Here is a 20593-nt window from a genome sequence, read left to right on the forward strand (position 1 = left end):
GGAATCAGAGAAAGAACTGGAAGAGCTTGAAGGGGCTCGATACCCCATATGTACAACAATGCCAAGCAACCAGAGCTTCCAGGGACTAAGCCACTACCTAAAGACTATACATGGACTGACCCTGGACTCTGACCTCATAGGTAGCAATGAATATCCTAGTAAGAGCACCAGTGGAAGGGGAAGCCCTGGGTCCTGCTAAGACTGAACCCCCAGTGAACTAGACTCGTGGGGGGAGGGTGGCAATGGGGGGAGGGTTGGGACGGGAACACTCATAAGGAAGGGGAGGGGGGAGGGGGATGTTTGCCCGGATACCGGGAAAGGGAAAAACACTCGAAATGTATATAAGAAATTCTCAAGTTAATTAAAAAAAAAAAAAAAAAGATTTGTTGCCAAAATCAGTGGTGTGGTCTATCACATGTTGCTTGAAGCTGATGCACTCTCTTGGTCACTGTAGCTTTGTCAGTGCTATAGTTGCAGAATCTGTGGTTTATTTTCTTTTGCAAGAGTACTATGGATTGACTTTGTCTCCTAGCTCCTGCCTTGTTTCCTGAGATGGCTCCATTGTCCTTCTCCATCTCCATATGGCCCTTGCCTTTTCCTCCTTCTTGGTTTAGTTACAGTTCTTCACTCCTACCCCCAACAATACATTCTCCTGCCGTGATTGGTACCTTTAGCCAATATCTCTGTGGCTCTAATTTTCAAAATTATGGATCACAGGACAAGGTAATGTGTTACAGAAGGATTCAAGGCTCAGTAAATATATGGGTACAAAGTCAAACAAGCAAAACAAAAAGATACAAACTTTCTAAGAAATATAACAGCAGAACCAAAGGCAGTAATAATCCCTTTTCAGAGTATGAGAAAGATAGGTGCCATCAGATACCGTACTTTTATGCCTACTGTGTGTGTGTGTGCGTGTGTGTTTGTGTGTGTGTGTGTGTGTGTGTGTTTTCGTGTTGACATGTAAATGTGGATACACATATTCTCCACTGTACACCTGGGTGTCACAATAGTAACAATTATTTTGTTGGTAATAAACCAGAATGGTGACTTGCTGTTAAAGGGTGAAAAGTTCTTTTATTGTTAACTACTTTAACACATTGTCTAGGGAACTCCCACCCATTTATATTAGATTGATTTTTTTAAAAGTAGTAGTTCACCAAGAAATTAATATGATGTATTTTGATCATATTCACTACCCCAACTCCACCCAGATTTAACTAGTCCAGTCTTTATCTATCCAGCAGTGTGTTCTTTTTGTTGCTGTATAATATAGTCTTAGTCGTCTCACCTTACACTGGAATGCGGTTGACTTATTGGAGGCTGCATCAGAGACAACTTCAACAAACAGATTGGGAACAAATCTTTACCAATCTGTATCCAATAGAGGACTAATATCCAATATATACAAAGAACTCAAGAAGTTAGACTCCAAAGAATAAAATAAACCTTTTAAAAAGAGGGCAACGGAGCTAAACAAAGAATGCTCAACTGAGGAATATCAAGGGGCCAAGAAGCAACTAAAGAAATGATGAATATTATTAGTCACTCTGAATTTCCACCTCACAGCCGTCATAATGGCTAAGATAAAAACTCAGGTGACAACTGATTCTGGTGAGGATGTAGAGAATGAGGAACACTTTTTCATTGTTGGAGGGATAGCAAGCTTGTACAACCACTCTGGAAATCAGTCTGGCAGTTCCTCAGAAAATTGCCCATGGTACTACCTGAGAACCCAGCTATAAGACTCCTGGGTGTTCACTCGAAAGATTTTCGAACATATAATAAGTGCACATGCTGTACTATGTTCATAGCAGCCTTATTTATAATCCTTCAACATAGGAATGGATACAGAAAATGTGATACATTTACACAATGGAATACTACTCAGCTATTAAAAACAATGACTTCATGAAATTATAACTCCAAGAAAATATCATCCAGAGAGGTAACACAGTCACAAATGAACACACATCGTATGCACTCACTGATGAGTGGATATTGTCCCAAAATCTTGAAATACCCAAGATATGATGCACAAACCCATGAAGCTGAAGAAGAAGGAAGACCAAAGTATGAATGCTTCAATACTTCTTAGAAGGGGGAACAAAATTGTCACAGAAATAAATATGGACACAAGGTATGGAACATAGACTGAAAAAAAATCCAGATCCATCCCACGTGCAGTCACCAAACCTGGTTACTATTGGGGATGACAAGAGATACATGCTGATAGTAGCCAACTTTTGGACTGAGAACAGGGTCCCCAGTGAAGAAATTAGGGTAAGGACATGAAGGGACCCATGGCCCCATCTGCATATCAACAGAGGATGACCTTGTTTGGCATCAGTGGGAGGAGAGGTCCTTGATCCTGTCAAGGCTAGATTTCCCAGTGAAAGAAAATGCCAGTTCAGGGAGGTGTGAAGGAGTGGGTGTATGGTGAAGGAGCACCCTCTTAGAATCAGCAAGAAGAGGGATGGAATAGCAGGTTTCACGATGGGAAATTGGGAAAGGGGATAACATTTATAAATAAAAAATATCCAATAAAAAGAAAAAAAAAGGGGGGGGTGTTGGGGATTTAGCTCAGTGGTCGAGCGCTTGCCTAGCAACGCAAGGTCCTGGGTTCGGTCCCCAGCTCCGAAAAAAGAAAAAAAGAAAAAAAAAGAGTACATTTGGGGTTGGGGGTTTATCTCAGTGGTAGAGCACTTGCCTAGGAAGCACAAGGCCCTGGATTCAGTACCCAGCTCTGAAAAAAAGAACCAAAAAAAAAAAAAAAGAAAAAGAAAAAATTCCCCCTCCAAAAAGGCATGTATCATGTGCATATGATTGCACTGTCAGCAGAGACCTGAAAAGGATATCCAATCCCCCAAGAGTTAAGATTACATTACAGGAGTTGTGAGTAGCCAAACATAGGTTCTGGGAACTAAACTGGAATCATTTGCAAGAGATTCAAGTTTTTAATTGCTGAGCTATCCCCAAGACCCATAACTGATTTGTATAATAGCACTGATGTATATATTGAAGTTCCTTAATTTTCAATGTTTTCTTCCAAAATGGAGATGAGTATATGAAACACTATAGGAACATAAAGAGAAGATGTTTGACAAGCAGGGATGGAAATATTTTAGATTTACAACAGTTAATCTTAAATACTTTCCTTGACTTTTTTGTCATACTATGTTTAAATGCCTGATTTTATACAAATGTCTATAATATTCTGTTTTATTTCTAAATTTTTCTTTTCTCTTTGTTCGATTTTCTACTCTTTTTCTAAATATCACATCTTATAATTATTCAGTATTTGTAGTCTAGTGAATAATTCTTAAGATGGTAATCCCTCATTGGCTCTTTACTTTCAGAGTGACTTCAGCCACATTGCTCATTATTGTGTGAGTTGGAGAATTATTATAGTTAATAAGTAATTTACTAGCTGCTGTGTCCTTATGAGACCACACTACTCAAGGACAAAAATCCTCTTTTCTCAGTCTTGTCAAGTAGACTCTTAAATTCATGGATTTTTGTTCTAATTTTTTTCTGGAAATGTTTTGTTGTATTTGTTCGTAAGATTGTCATTTTCCAAAATTAAAATAATCCAATATTCATTTTTAAATTTAATTAATATTTTTAATCATTTACATATGTGTGTGCCTATAAATGTGTTTGTGCATATGTAGACAGTGGTAGGGCAGGAAAGAAGAAAGAAACTTGTTCTCTGAAGCTAGACTTGGTGGTACTTAAGTCTCCTGAAATGCGTGCTGGAATTGAACTTGTTCCTCTGTCCCTAACCCCTCAGCACCCTTTTTTAAATTAGTGTGTTTTTAAGTTGTGATTTTATTCACGATATTAATTTCATTAAATTTATTTTTTATTATTTGAATCTATTATATTCTATTTAAGAGTGAGTAGAAGTGTCTTTATGCCTACTCCTGTATTTTGGATTCCTACCTCTATCCATAATCTATTCCATTATAGTCCGCTAAATTCCATCCCTTTCCCACCAGAAACCTTAATCTTTGTGAAACCTAAATTCTGTTAATGTTTTTGACTAGCGTGAACTAATAGAGATGTGCTTTTCTTTTCTTTTTTTCTTTACTTTACTTTACTTTTCTTTCCTTTTCTTTCTTTCTTTCTTTCCTTCTTTACTTAGCTTTTTTCATTTTTTTTCTAGAATTGATGTCTTTTCAACATACTGGTTTTATTTCTCTAATTTATTGAATATTTGGTTTGTTTAGTATATGTGTTTATATGCATGTTTATGCTACTGTGTATATGTAAATTAGAAGAAAAGTTTTCTTATCCAATTCCTCACGTTTATTATGTGGATCCAATGGAATGAATCCAGGTTGAAATCAGGCTTTGTCACAAGAATTTTGCTTAGGGAGCTATCACACGAAGCTGGGATTATCTTTTTTATTTTAATATTTAAGTAATGAAACCAAGGATATGTAATATATCTTGATCATCTTCACTTCATAGTGCCTATTTTGTTTATTAACATGATATAACATAAACCATACACATAGCAGAATATTCTGAAAACAAAGAAATGATGTTAGAGGAGCATGGTATAAAAACTTCTTTGTTCATTTGTTTAACTCTAAGGTACAGTAACTGTAGCTAATTTTATATATATATATATATATATATATATATATATATATATACATATATATATATATATATATATGTATATGACAAGCACTAAATGTCAGTTGGATATGAAATATATAAGAATATCATGACCAAGTTCCAGAGCCTTCACATGACATTCTCTATGAGGTAGAGCAAAAAGAGTAGAATACTAACAAGAAGTAAATAAGAGGCAGTGGGATTTGTCTTGTCTTGCAGAAGTTGAGAAGTGTAATGAGTAAAATGAGGAGACAGTTTTGAAAGAGCTAGATAAATTAAGAATGATGCCTGAAAGAGCTTGAAGGGGCTCAAGACCTCATATGACAACAATGCCAACAAACCAGAGCTTCCAGCAACTAAGCCACTAACCAAAGACTATACATGGACTGACCCTGGGCTCCAACTGCATAGGTAGCAATGAATAGCCTAGTAAGAGCACCACTAGAAGGGGAAGCCCTTGGTCCTGCCAAGACTGAACCCCCAGTGAACGTGATTGTTGGGGGGAGGGTGGTAATGGGGGGACGGTGGGGAAGGGAAACACTCATATAGAAGGGGAGGGGAGGGGTTAGGGGGATGTTGGCCTGAAAAGCGGGAAAGGGAATAACAATTGAAATGTAAAAAATACTCAAGTTAATAAAGATAAAAAAAAGAATAGTGGGTACAAGTGATACATCCCAGTTCAGAGTGCTTGTCAAATTATATGTTAAGCCCTGGGTTTGACTGTTAGGAAAATATAAAATATGTAGGACAAACACAAGTTCTCTCTCACCAACTTCTAAGAGCTGTGGTTGCAGTCATGCACCACTAAACTTGAAGAATACTAGGCAAACATTCTGGCACATGAGCTCTGTCCTCAGTCATTAACTGAGCTCCTCATGCACCCATGGTTTCTTTAATGGGGACCTAACCAAGCAACAAACTTTCTCTGTTTTGGATTGATACTCAGCCACATGATCACTGTAAGAGTTATTTAACCAAGTTGTCAGTGAAATAGTCATATTAGATGTAGGTAGACACAGTCTTCTTCTAATAAAATTTATGGCATAAAAAATGAAAGAATGGAAAAAGAGAATCATTGTTCCTAGTGTTTGACATCTCTCCAGACTTGTACTCTGTGCTTTCAAGAAACAGCAAGGAATAAATTCCATAATATTGTGGATTTAGATTCTAACTCTTAAATGTACATAACTTCTGACAAAAGTCAAAGCAAATTAATACTTTGAAATATAAAAACAAGGACACCTCCGGAACCTGAAGGAACAGACCAGATAAAAAGTTCTCTGCACCCAAATCCCGTGGGAGGGAGAGCTAAACCTTCAGAGAGGCAGACATGCCTGGGAAACCAGATGAGACTGCAGTCTGCACACTGATTCCAGAGGAAAACACAAAACACCATCTGGAAACCTGGTGCACTGAAGCTCCAGGAAACGGTAGTGCAGATCTTCCTGGTTGCTGCCGCCGCAGAGAGCTCGTGGCAGCACCCCGCGAGCAAACTTGAGCTTTGGGACCACAGGTAAGACCAACTTTTCTGCTGCAAGAGACTTGCCTGGTGAACTCGGGACACACTGAGGCAGAATTCCTCTAGGACCGGGCACTTCCTGTGTTTACCGGGAGTCCCACACCCGAGGATCATGGCCCGCAGCAGCTCTATGCTCCCAGACCCCGAGGGAGAGAGACCTCACCGCCTGGTCAGGTGGGCACTCCTGAGGCTGCAGAGCAGAAGAGACCACCAACACTGCCCACCCTTGCCCACATCCCTGGCCCAAGTGGAAACTGTATAAGGCCTCTGGGTTACCGTGGGGGAGAGCCCAGGAGCTTCAGGACCCCTGTGCCTGAGACACTGCCGGAACCTGAAGGAACAGTCCAGATAAACAGTTCTCTGCACCCACATCCCGTGGGAGGGAGAGATAAAACTTCAGAGAGGCAGACACGCCTGGGAAACCAGAAGAGACTGCACTCTGCACACATCTCGGACACAAGAGGAAAACACCAAATGCCATCTGGAACCCTGGTGCACTGAAGCTCCAGTAAACGGCAGCGCAGATCTTCCTGGTTGCTGCCGCCTCAGAGAGCTCGTGGGAAGCACCCTGCGAGCAAACTTGAGCCTCGGGACCACAGGTAAGACCAACTTTTCTGCTGCAAGCGACCTGCCTGGTGAAATCAAGACAAAGGCCCACAGGAACTGCTGAAGACCTGTAGAGAGGAAAAACAACATGCCCGAAAGCAGAACTCTCTGTCCCCATAACAGGCTGAAAGAAAACAGGAAACAGGTCTACAGCACTCCTGACACACAGGCTTATAGGACAGTCTAGACACTGTAAGAAATAGCAGAACAAAGTAACGCTAGAGATAATATGATGGCGAGAGGCAAGCGCAGGAACCCAAGCAACAGAAACCAAGACAACATGACATCATCGGAGCCCAATTCTCCACCAAAACAAACATAGAATATCCAAACACACCAGAAAAGCAAGATCTAGTTTCAAAATCATATTTGATCATGATGCTGGAGGACTTCAAGAAAGACGTGAAGAACTCCCTTAGAGAAACACAGGAAAACATTAATAAACAAGTAGAAGCCTACAGAGAGGAATCGCAAAACTGCCTGAAAGAATTCCAGGAAAACATAAATAAACAAGTAGAAGCCCATAGAGAGGAGACGCAAAAATCCCTGAAAGAATTCCAGGAAAACACAATCAAACGGTTGAAGGAATTACAAATGGAAATAGAAGCAATCAATAAAGAACACATGGAAACAACCCTGGATATAGAAAACCAAAGGCACAGACAAGGAGCAGTAGATACAAGCTTCACCAACAGAATACAGAGATGGAAGAGAGAATCTCAGGAGCAGAAGATTGCATAGAAATCATTGGCTCAACTGTCAAAGATGATGTAAAGCAGAAAAAGCCTCTGGTCCAAAACATACAGGAAATCAAGGACTCAATGAGAAGATCAAACATAAGGGTAATAGGTATAGAAGAGAGTGAAGACTCCCAGCTCAAAGGACCAGTAAATATCTTCAACAAAATCATAGAAGAAAACTTCCCTAACCTAAAAAAAGAGATACCCATAGGCATACAAGAAGCCTACAGAACTCCAAATATATTGGACCAGAAAAGAAACTCCTCCCGTCACATAATAGTCAAAACACCAAACGCACAAAATAAAGAAAGAATATTAAAAGCAGTAAGGGGGAAAGGTCAAGTAACATATAAAGGCAGACCTGTCAGAATCACACCAGACTTTTCGCCATAGACTATGAAGGCCAGAAGATACTGGACTGATGTCATACAGACCCTAAGAGAACACAAATGCCAGCCCAGAGTACTGTATCCTGCAAAACTCTCAATTAACATAAATGGAGAAACCAAGATATTCCATGACAAAACCAAATTCACACAATATCTTTCTACAAATCCAGCACTACAAGGGATAATAAATGGTAAAGCCCAACATAAGGAGGCAAGGTATACCCTAGAATAAGCAGGAAACTAAACGTATTGGGAACAAAACAAAGAGAAGAACAGCACAGAAGTATAACCTCACATCCAAATATGATCATAACAGAAAACAAGAATCACTATTACTTAATATCTCTCAACATCAATAGTCTCAACTCCACAATAAAAAGAAATAGATTAACAAACTGGATATGCAACGAGGACCCTGCATTCTGCTGCATGCAGGAAACACACCTCAGAGACAAAGTCAGACACTACCTCAAAGTGAAAGGCTGGAAAACAACTTTCCAAGCAAATGGTCGGAAGAAGCAAGCTGGAGTCGCCATTCTAATATTAAATAAAATCAACTTTCAACTAAAAGCCATCAGAAAAATTAAGGAAGGACACTTCATTATCATCAAAGGAAAAATCCACCAAGATGAACTCTCAATCCTAAATATCTATGCCTTAAATACAAGGGCACCTACATACGTAAAAGAAACCTTACTAAAGCTCAAAACACACATTGCACCTCATACAATAATAGTAGGAGATTTCAACACCCCACTCTCATCAATGGACAGATAATGGAAACAGAAATTAAACAGAGACATAGACAGACTAAGAGAAGTCATGAGCCAAATGGACTAAACAGATATTTATAGAACATTCTATCCTAAAGCAAAAGGATATACCTTATTCTCAGCTCCTCATGGTACTTTCTTCAAAATTGACCATATAATTGGTCAAAAAGCAGGCCTCAACAGGTACAGAAAGATAGAAATAATCCCATGCATGCTATCGGACCACCACTGCCTAAAACTGGTCTTCAATAACAATAAGGGAAAATGCCCACATATACGTGGAAAATGAACAATTCTCTACTCAATGATAACCTAGTCAAGGAAGAAATAAAGAAAGAAATTAAAAACTTTTTAGAATTTAATGAAAATGAAGGTACAACATACCCAAACTTATGGGACACAATGAAAGCTGTGCTAAGAGGAAAACTCATAGTGCTGAGTGCCTGCAGAAGGAAACAGGAAGGAGCATATGTTAGCAGCTTGACAGCACACCTAAAAGCTCTAGAACAAAAAGAAGCAAATACACCTAGGAGGAGTAGAAGGCAGGAAATAATCAAACTCAGAGCAGAAATCAACCAAGTAGAAACAAAAAGGACCATAGAAAGAATCAACAGAACCATAAGTTGGTTCTTTGAGAAAATCAACAAGAGAGATATACCCTTAGCCAGACTAACGAGAGGACACAGAGAGTGTGTCCAAATTAACAAAATCAGAAATGAAAAGGGAGACATAACCACAGATTCAGAGGAAAGTCAAAAAATCACCAGAACTTACTATAAAAGCCGATATTCTACAAAACTTGAAAATCTGCAGGAAATTGACAATTTCCTAGACAGATACCAGGTACCAAATTAAATCAGGAACAGATAAACCAGGTAAACAACCCCATAACTCCTAAAGAAATAGAAGAAGTCATTAAAGGTCTCCCAACCAAAAAGAGCCTGGGTCCAGACGGGTTTAGTGCAGACTTCTATCAGATCTTCATAGAAGACCTCATACCAATATTATCCAAACTATTCCACAAAATTGAAACAGATGGAGCACTACCGAAATCCTTCTATGAAGCCACAATTACTCTTATACCTAACCACACAAAGACACAACAAAGAAACAGAACTTGAGACCAATTTCCCTTATGAATATCGACGCAACAATACTCAATAAAATTCTGGCAAACCGAATCCAAGAGCACATCAAAGCAATTATCCACCATGATCAAGTAGGCTTCATCCCAGGCATGCAGGGATGGTTTAATATACGGAAAACCATCAACGTGATCCATTATATAAACAAACTGAAAGAACAAAACCACATGATCATTTCATTAGATGTTGAGAAAGCATTAAACAAAATTCAACACCCCTTCATGATAAAAGTCCTGGAAAGAATAGGAATTCAAGGCCCATACCTGAACATAGTAAAAGCCATATACAGCAAACCAATTGCTAACATTGAACTAAATGGAGAGAAACTTGAAGCAATCCCACTAAAATCAGGGACTAGACAAGGCTGCCCACTCTCTCCCTACTTATTCAATATAGTTCTTGAAGTTCTAGCCAGAGCAATCAGACAACAAAATGAGGTCAAGGGGATATAGATCGGAAAAGAAGAAGTCAAAATATCACTATTTGCAGATGATATGATAGTATATTTAAGTGATCCCAAAATTTCCACCAGAGAACTACTAAAGCTGATAAACAACTTCAGCAAAGTGGCTGGGTGTAAAATTAACTCAAATAAATGAGTAGCCTTCCTCTATACAAAAGAGAAATAAGCCGAGAAAGAAATTAGGGAAACGACACCCTTCATAATAGTCCCAAAGAATATAAAGTAACTCGGTGTGAATTAACCAAAAAAGTAAAAGATGTGTACAATAAGAACTTCAAGACACTGAAGAAAAAAATTGAAGAAGACCTCAGAAGATGGAAAGATCTCCCATGCTCATCGATTGGCAGGATTAATATAGTAAAAATGGCCATTTTACCAAAAGCGATCTACAGGTTCAATGCAATCCTCATCAAAATACCAATCCGATTCTTCAAAGAGTTAGACAGAACAATATGCAAATTCATCTGGAATAACAAAACACCGAGGATAGCTAAAACTATCCTCAACAATAAAAGGACTTCAGGGGGAATCACTATCCCTGAACTCAAGCAGTATTACAGAGCAATAGTGATAAAAACTGCATGGTATTTGTACAGAGACAGACAGATAGACCAATGGAATAGATTTGAAGACACAGAACTGAACCCACACACCTATGGTCATTTGATTTTTGACAAAGGAGCCAAAACCATCATATGGAAAAAAGATATGATTTTCAGCAAATGGTGCTGGTTCAACTGTATGTCAACATGTAGAAGAATGCAGATCGACCCATGCTTATCACCAAAGATTAATTCCAAGTGGATCAAGGACCTCCACATCAAACCAGACACACTCAAACTAATAGAAGAAAAACTAGGGAAGCATCTGGAACACATGGGCACTGGAAAAAATTTCCTAAACAAAACACCAATGGCTTATGCTCTAAGATCAAGAATCGACAAATGGGATCTGATAAAACTGCAAACCTTCTGTAAGGCAAAGGACACTGTGGTTAGGACAAAACGGCAACCAAAAGATTGGGAAAAGATCTTTACCAATCCTACAACAAATAGAGGCCTTATATCCAAAATATACAAAGAACTCAAGAAGTTAGACTGCAGGGAAACAAATAACCCTATTAAAAAATGTGGTTCAGAGCTAAACAAAGAATTCACAGCTGAGGAATGCCGAATGGCTGAGAAACACCTAAAGAAATGTTCAACATCTTTAGTCATATGGGAAATGCAAATCAAAACAACCCTGAGATTTCACCTCACACCAGTGAGAATGGCTAAGATCAAAAACTCAGGGGACAACAGATGCTGGCGAGGATGTGGAGAAAGAGGAACACTCCTCCATTGTTGGTAGGATTGCATACTGGTACAACCATTCTGGAAATCAGTCTGGAGGATCCTGAGAAAATTGGACATTGAACTGCCTGAGGATCCAGCTATACCTCTCTTGGGCATATACCCAAAAGATGCCCCAACATATAAAAAAGACACGTGCTCCACTATGTTCATCGCAGCCTTATTTATAATAGCCAGAAGCTGGAAAAAACCCAGATGCCCTTCAACAGAGGAATGGATACAGAAAATGTGATACATCTATACAATGGAATATTACTCAGTTATCAAAAACAACGACTTTATGAAATTCATAGGAAAATGGTTGGAACTGGAAAATATCATCCTCAGTGAGTTAACCCAATCACAGAAAGACATACATGTTATGCACTCATTGATAAGTGGCTATTAGCCCAAATGCTTGAATTACCCTAGATGCCTAGAACAAATGAAACTCAAGACGGATGATCAAAATGTGAATGCTTCACTCCTTCTTTAAAAGGGGAACAAGAATACCCTTGGCAGGGAAGAGAAAGGCAAAGATTAAACAGAGACTGAAGGAACACCCATTTAGAGCCTGCCCCACATGTGGCCCATACATATACAGCCACCCATATAGACAAGATGGATGAATCAAAGAAGTGCAGACCGACAGGAGTCGGATGTAGATCGCTCCTGAAAGACACAGCCAGAATACAGCAAATACAGAGGCGAATGCCAGTAACAAACCACTGAACTGAGAACGGGACCCCCATTAATGGAATCAGAGAAAGAACTGGAAGAGCTTGAAGGGGCTCGAGACCCCATATGTACAACAATGCCAAACAACCAGAGCTTCCAGGGACTAAGCCACTATCTAAAGACTATACATGAATTGACCCTGGAGTCTGACCTCATAGGTAGCAATGAATATCCTAGTAAAAGCACCAGTGGAAGGGAAGGTCTGGGTCCTGCTAAGACTGAACCCCCAGTGAACTAGACTGTTGGGGGGAGGGCGACAATGGGGGGAGGGTTGAGAGGGGAACACCCATCAGGAAGGGGAGGGGGGAGGGTGATGTTTGCCCGGAAACCGGGATAGGGAATAACACTCGAAATGTATATAAAAAATACTCAAGTTAGTAATAAAAAATATATATAAAAAGTAAAGAACATCAAGTATTTTGTTATTGACTCAGTCTACAATTTTAATGCATGCTCTATAAAGTTGCTGCTCATTTTTTACTATATTATTTTCAAGGAATTAAAATTTTACTGCGAATTAGAAGGATTTATTTGATACAGTCATTAAGTACAAGTGAGATATTAAGCAGTTAAATGAGGATGTAATCAGATGAGGCTAATTTTCCTTGTACTGTTGAAACAGGATTATTTTTAATATGTAAACTTATTAAAGCATACTTCAATTATACTGGTAAATTTAAATTATGCAAGCTTTCACATATAATGTTGATTCCCAATGTGATTGACATTTTTAAGATGATAAATAATATTTTGTGTGTTTATTACTTAAGTACTTTTGATTTTGTAAATACAAGAATAATTAGCTAAGATCAGGCAAACTATGCTTAAGTATTTAGATTGTTCAGGTGCTCTGTCTTTTCTGCAATATTAATAAGAATGTTTAGCAACTCTACCAAGTAACATGAGTGTCAAAATGAATACATTTTTGCTATAAATTGCAAAGAAGTACAAAATGAATCCAGTTGGCATCACCAGAGCATGATTAGCATTTCAAGTTATTTCTCTTCTGATTTGCCATATTCATTTGCAATGTCAAATAACAATGTTATAAATCATGTTGAAAAATAACAAGAACTTAAAAAATGTGTGTGTGTGGTTGTGTGTGTGTGTGTGTGTGTGTGTGTGTGTACATGCAAAAGCATGTGATTGGATGTCAGAGACAACTTTCTCTTCTTTTACAATCTTGCAAAAAATAAATTGAACTCAGGCCACCAGGCTTGATAATCTGTGCCCCTACTTGACTCTGGTTTATATTTTGAGAATTATTTAAAATACTATCCATCAGATGCCACTTTTTTCTTTGAAAAAAACTGGGCATTCTCATTAAAAATAACAATTCTTCCATCATAAGAATGGTTTGATATCTTGATTTAAATTTTGACTGATGAGAAGATAATAAATAACATCACTTTTCTTCATGTGAATTTTATTTACTTTTAGATGGAAGCCCATGCTGGCCATAAATATCTAGAACATACTATGTATCAGAGAAAATCTTAAAATTCTGATGCTCTTGTTTCTATCCCTCAAATGCTAGTATTTCAGGTATCTCTCAAAGTGGAACCCAGGGCTTGCAGCATGCTTGACAAGTTCTGTATTACCCTATTTACATTCTCAACCCAACTTATTGTCATTTCATGTAACTTTCCAAATTTTTACCCATCATCCCACCTCCGAGGCTCTTGCTCTATTATCCCCTGTCTACCGTCTATATTCTATTATACCCTTCAGTCATTCCAGCGTTTCAGTGTCCCACGTTATGTCTCGCCAGCAAGAATGACGCAGGACACAAAGGATCCTTCTGCAGAAATAGCTTTAATGCATCTTCAGAGCGAGAGCACAGGCTTACAATACGGAGACCCCGAGTGAGGGAAAGACCATTCCTTATATAGGAAACTATCCTCACCTAGGACGTGTCATTCTTTGGCTGGTCGCTGCCAGATGTGCCAGATGACGTACCACAGCATACGTGTCCCCCTGAGTGAGGAATTTACCAGGCGCTTGCGTATTGCCCTTTTATTAGCTGCATCCTGCCGGATATCGGCGCCATCTTACAATGGAGAATGTGAGGACGGCCCTCCACATCTCACCCTTATCTGTTTTTAAGCAAATAGGACACCCATAAATAGGAGGGTGAAGGCAGAGGTCATATCCTCGCACAAAGTTGGCGAACCTGTACAAGAGAGATTCCCTTAAGCTGTTGTTGAGACCCAGGGCACTCCCGACCTGTCACACTGCCATTTTTTCGAGGGAGGGAAAACTGGGGCAGATACCCTCATGTAATATGACATGCCTTCCAGGGAGCGTGTTTGGTAGAGCTTCCCTGTGCAATGCAAAGCTCGTCATCCCTCATGGGTTGCTCAAGCCGGATGCTCTAATCCTGTGCAATTAACCGAGATTCTAGGAGTGCAAGAGCTGTCCAGCCAGCGACCTATTGCTTAAGCATGGTTAACCAAATATCAGCTGATGCTCCTTGTTCAAGGGCTATAAGCGCCTGGGCGATCACAATTTTGTCCCTCTTTGTTTGACATCTTAATTTGCAAAGCAACCAGAGGAGTAACACTAATCCGCAGCAGAGGACTGCTCCAAAAATTCCCACCCCAACCTACTCCTTAAAATAAGAGACTGCTGAGGTGATCCAGGATGACTATCCTTCTGTCAAAGACATATCCAGTCAGGTAGAGTTTATTTGAATGATGGACACTCTCAATTCCCTGAGCGTCTGCTCAAAATCCGAGGTCCAATTCTGTAACAAATGCTGTGAAAGGGTTTTATACAAATTAGCAGCTTTGGTAAATTGTTCATACTGTATAGACGTGACACCAAGGCCGGGGAGCTTTTGTTCACAGCCAAGCTGGGCCAATTGCCATAGGATGTCTAGTTGCTCTTGGACCAGATCTATACATTGGTTAACAAGCATGAGGCCTCCTTTTATCTGAGTATTAGCTGAGGACTGTCTGTCCAGAGCCACAGAGACGGTAGCCGATAAATCATTGATAGTTTGGGTTGTCTGTACTGTGTTTGACAAGGCCAATGCCGAAGCAGTAACTGAGGCAGCAACTGCCGTTGTAGCAATAATGCCAACAATGATCGCAGAAATGCCAACATCTCTCTTTCCTCTAAATAAGGTCAGGGTCCCCGGAGTCTCAACAGGGACCGGGATAAAGCGAGGCATACGGGTAACTACCGCTATGGGATATTGGCTAGCATCCCAACACAGGGCATAAAAACATGAACCGTCTGTACATTTCAATTTAGAAACTTTAGTGGCATTACTTATAATCCACACAAATGGCGGCCAGACACAAACCGGAGCAGGGTTAAACCCCGTGCTCCAGTAAGGTTTATATTTTATACGAGTAGCTGTCCAGACAGAGGCTGAAGGGTGGATATTCCCCGTCCAGGAAAATGATAACCGTCCCTTTTCGCCCTTTCCTCCAAGTAGCATCGCCATGGGCATAAGATCAGTGCAGCTACCATTAATGCCACAAAGCATCCATTGATCAAAGGGATTATTATTGGACCATCTAGGATCAATGTGGTGAAGTTCACTCGTTCACTCCACCTCCCAAATCAGGGGAGAAGGAGAAAAATTTTGGACTGCCCAGGCAGAGTCCCGGGACTGGCAACTAGTCCACGGCAAAGTAAGTTTTTCATCCTGGGTCCCTCTACAAAAGGGTGCCAACTTTGGTTGACGGAGAGGGCAGGTGGAGGAGTTAATATAAGGCCACCAACCATAGAGAACTGTGGCGTTAGCCACAATGTCTTCCACACCAGTTCCCCATGTGGCCTCCCTTAACCAAGCAGAAGATTGATTACTCAACATAATGCAAGGAAGATCAGAAGATATTTTGTTGAATATGCCAAAACAAAGGCTCCCCTTAAGGGGAATAGTCCTATTTTCTTTTACTTGCTCTATTTGGGAATCTAGTGGTAAATAGGCTAGTCCCAATTCTTTGTTGGTAGTAAAGAAACGTGGAAACACTTGGGCATTATACATCACCGGCATTGGGAGGGGGAAGGTTGACATAATTTCCCACCGTAGTTCGCTCTGCACTTTTATTGGCACTCCCTGGATCAGCATGAGGATCACCAGAGTTGTCATCTTCTTGGTCCTCTGTCTTGATATTCCGAGTAAGTCGTCCCAGAACCCAAACTGGATTTTCATTATCCTGTGGAAAAACACAAACAGCTCCCCTGGATCTTATCAAAACAGGATCCGGGCCCTTCCATTCGTTTGTCAATACATCCTTCCATTTAACTAATTCTTTTGTCCTTTTGGGCTCTGAGCAATGTCGCTCAGCCGCTGTTTGCCCAGCTTCATCAAGATTTAAAAAATTTAAGGTAAAAAGGGCCAAAGCAGTGGCCACTCGGGGTGTTGGGGGGAGATCTATAATAATTCCCCCTCTTTGTTTTATTAAATATGATTTGAGCGTCCGATGAGCACGCTCTATGATTCCCTGTCCTTGAGGGTTGTAGGGCAGGCCCGTCAGATGGGTAACTTGCATCTGAGCACAAAACTGACGGAATTTTTGAGATATATAGGTGGGGCCATTGTCAGTTTTTACTCATCTTGGCTTTCCCCAAGCACTCCATGCTTCAAGGTAGTGCTGAATGACATGTGTTGTTTTTTCTCCTGTAAGTGGGATGGCATGTAGAATGCCAGAACATGTATCTATAGATACATGCACATACTGTAATTTTCCAAAAGTAGAATTATGAGTAACATCTATTTGCCAGATTTGCAATGGCTGTATTCCTCTCAGGTTGACCCCGATGTGAGGAACTGTGAGGAACTGGCAGCACTGTTGGCATTGGGTGACTATATCACTTGCCTCTTTTCTAGTTATAGAGAAGCGGCGGCGTAAAGTTTCCCCGTCCAGGAAAATGATAACCGTCCCTTTTCGCCCTTTCCTCCAAGTAGCATCGCCATGGGCATAAGATCAGTGCAGCTACCATTAATGCCACAAAGCATCCATTGATCAAAGGGATTATTATTGGACCATCTAGGATCAATGTGGTGAAGTTCACTCGTTCACTCCACCTCCCAAATCAGGGGAGAAGGAGAAAAATTTTGGACTGCCCAGGCAGAGTCCCGGGACTGGCAACTAGTCCACGGCAAAGTAAGTTTTTCATCCTGGGTCCCTCTACAAAAGGGTGCCAACTTTGGTTGACGGAGAGGGCAGGTGGAGGAGTTAATATAAGGCCACCAACCATAGAGAACTGTGGCGTTAGCCACAATGTCTTCCACACCAGTTCCCCATGTGGCCTCCCTTAACCAAGCAGAAGATTGATTACTCAACATAATGCAAGGAAGATCAGAAGATATTTTGTTGAATATGCCAAAACAAAGGCTCCCCTTAAGGGGAATAGTCCTATTTTCTTTTACTTGCTCTATTTGGGAATCTAGTGGTAAATAGGCTAGTCCCAATTCTTTGTTGGTAGTAAAGAAACGTGGAAACACTTGGGCATTATACATCACCGGCATTGGGAGGGGGAAGGTTGACATAATTTCCCACCGTAGTTCGCTCTGCACTTTTATTGGCACTCCCTGGATCAGCATGAGGATCACCAGAGTTGTCATCTTCTTGGTCCTCTGTCTTGATATTCCGAGTAAGTCGTCCCAGAACCCAAACTGGATTTTCATTATCCTGTGGAAAAACACAAACAGCTCCCCTGGATCTTATCAAAACAGGATCCGGGCCCTTCCATTCGTTTGTCAATACATCCTTCCATTTAACTAATTCTTTTGTCCTTTTGGGCTCTGAGCAATGTCGCTCAGCCGCTGTTTGCCCAGCTTCATCAAGATTTAAAAAATTTAAGGTAAAAAGGGCCAAAGCAGTGGCCACTCGGGGTGTTGGGGGGAGATCTATAATAATTCCCCCTCTTTGTTTTATTAAATATGATTTGAGCGTCCGATGAGCACGCTCTATGATTCCCTGTCCTTGAGGGTTGTAGGGCAGGCCCGTCAGATGGGTAACTTGCATCTGAGCACAAAACTGACGGAATTTTTGAGATATATAGGTGGGGCCATTGTCAGTTTTTACTCATCTTGGCTTTCCCCAAGCACTCCATGCTTCAAGGTAGTGCTGAATGACATGTGTTGTTTTTTCTCCTGTAAGTGGGATGGCATGTAGAATGCCAGAACATGTATCTATAGATACATGCACATACTGTAATTTTCCAAAAGTAGAATTATGAGTAACATCTATTTGCCAGATTTGCAATGGCTGTATTCCTCTCAGGTTGACCCCGATGTGAGGAACTGTGAGGAACTGGCAGCACTGTTGGCATTGGGTGACTATATCACTTGCCTCTTTTCTAGTTATAGAGAAGCGGCGGCGTAAAGTTTCTGAGGTAACATGGAAATTGCCATGAAAAGTTTTAGCGGCCTCTAGAGGAGAGGCCACGGCCACAGCTATCATTTTTGTGGCTTTGTCAGCCAAATCATTCCCTGAACTCATTGGACCAGGGAGTCCAGAATGGGCCCGTATATGAGTAATATATACAGGGAATCTCCTATTTATTAAAATAATTTGGATTTTTTGGAAAATCTCTGTTACCTTGCTAGTTGTCTTAATTACGCCGGCGGTTTCAAGGATATTAACAGCATTGACCACATAGGAGGAATCTGAAACAATATTTAGAGGCATCTGGAATTTTTCAAGGACCTTCATGACCACTAGGCATTCTACCACTTGGGGTGAGGTTTCAAAATATGGTCGTGAGAACACTTGGGTATTTACCACATATGCTCCCACCCCTGTTTTTGACCCATCCGTATACACTGTTATCTCTTCTTTTAACGGTCTGTGGGATGTGACGCGAGGGAAAACAACAGGTTGTGATCTAGCAAAACATAATAGGGGGTGTTTAGGATAATGATTATCTATCTGTCCAGCAAAGGAAGTAACTAACACTGCCCAAGCATTTGAGGTAGCAGCTAATGTTTGAACCTGAATGACTGTATATGGTACTATCAAAGTTTTGGGTTCTTTCCCAAAAATGAGTAATAGCTGCCTTCAACCCGCGGAGTGAAAGCTGAGCGACCGCATCGGGATACCAGTCAATAATCTTAGCAGGAGATGCATTGGGATGGATCCATTATAAAGGCCCATTGTGCCCAAGACAGCTGTTGGTAATTGCATAGTTTTGAAAACACACAAATCAAAAGGTTTGGTTTCATCAATGCGCTGCAATTGAGCATCCTGTAAGGCCTTTTCTACAACTTGTAAGGCCCGGTTTGTGGCTGGGGTCAATGCTCTCGGAGAGGAGATATGAGAGTCCCCTTCCAAAATATCAAATAAGGGCTTCAACTCAGCGGAGGAAATCTTTAAAAATGGTCTCATCCAATTTATATCTCCCAATAACTTTTGGAAATCATTTAAGCTATGCAAATGATCTCTGCGAATCTCTAATTTCTGGGGAACTATTTTTTCAGGATAAATGACCGATCTCAGAAATGAGCCAATTTCTGCAATTTGAACCTTTTCTACAGCGACTTGTAGTCCCCATCGTCCCAATGTTTTGATTAAGATGGGGTATGAGGTCTGTAAGGTTGTTAAATCTTTATCACATATTAAAATGTCATCCATGTAATGAGCCAGAAGCAAAGATGGAAATTGCTTCCTTATAGGTTCAAGGGCTCGTTGCACATATAGCTGACAAATAGTGGGGCTATTGGCCATGCCTTGAGGTAGGACCTTCCACTGAAATCTCTTATCAGGTTCAAGATGATTAGTAGCTGGTATAGTAAATGCAAACCTCTGTCTGTCCTGTGGATACAAGGGGATGGAAAAGAAACAATCCTTAATGTCTATAATTATTATCTTCCATTGCTTAGGTAAGGCGGAGAGTAAGGGTAGGCCTCGTTGGATCGAGCCAAATAAACGCATCTGTGCATTAATGGCTCTCAAATCATGGAGAAGTCTCCTTTTTCCTGATTTTTTCTTTATCACAAAAATAGGAGTATTCCATGGTGAAATGGACGGTTCCAAATGACCAAGCTGCAATTGTTCATTAACCAATTTAGTGGTAGCTTCTAATTTTTCAGAGGATAGATGCCATTGAGGAACCCATATAGCCTCTTCTGTAAGCCAGGGTATGGGCATAGAACCCTCAATGGCACCTAGGAAAAACCCAGGCCTTGTTTATGGGGGTTTGCGACTGGTTCAATGGGCATGAGACAGCCCTTTTCTAATCGCCCTAGGCCTTTCCCTTCCTTATAGCCCATCCTTGACATCATGTGGGCCACTTGTGG

Source organism: Rattus norvegicus, chromosome 13, assembly GCF_021556685.1.
Source record: "Rattus norvegicus strain SHRSP/BbbUtx chromosome 13, alternate assembly SHRSP_T2T, whole genome shotgun sequence".
In the NCBI taxonomy this organism is placed as follows: domain Eukaryota; kingdom Metazoa; phylum Chordata; class Mammalia; order Rodentia; family Muridae; genus Rattus; species Rattus norvegicus.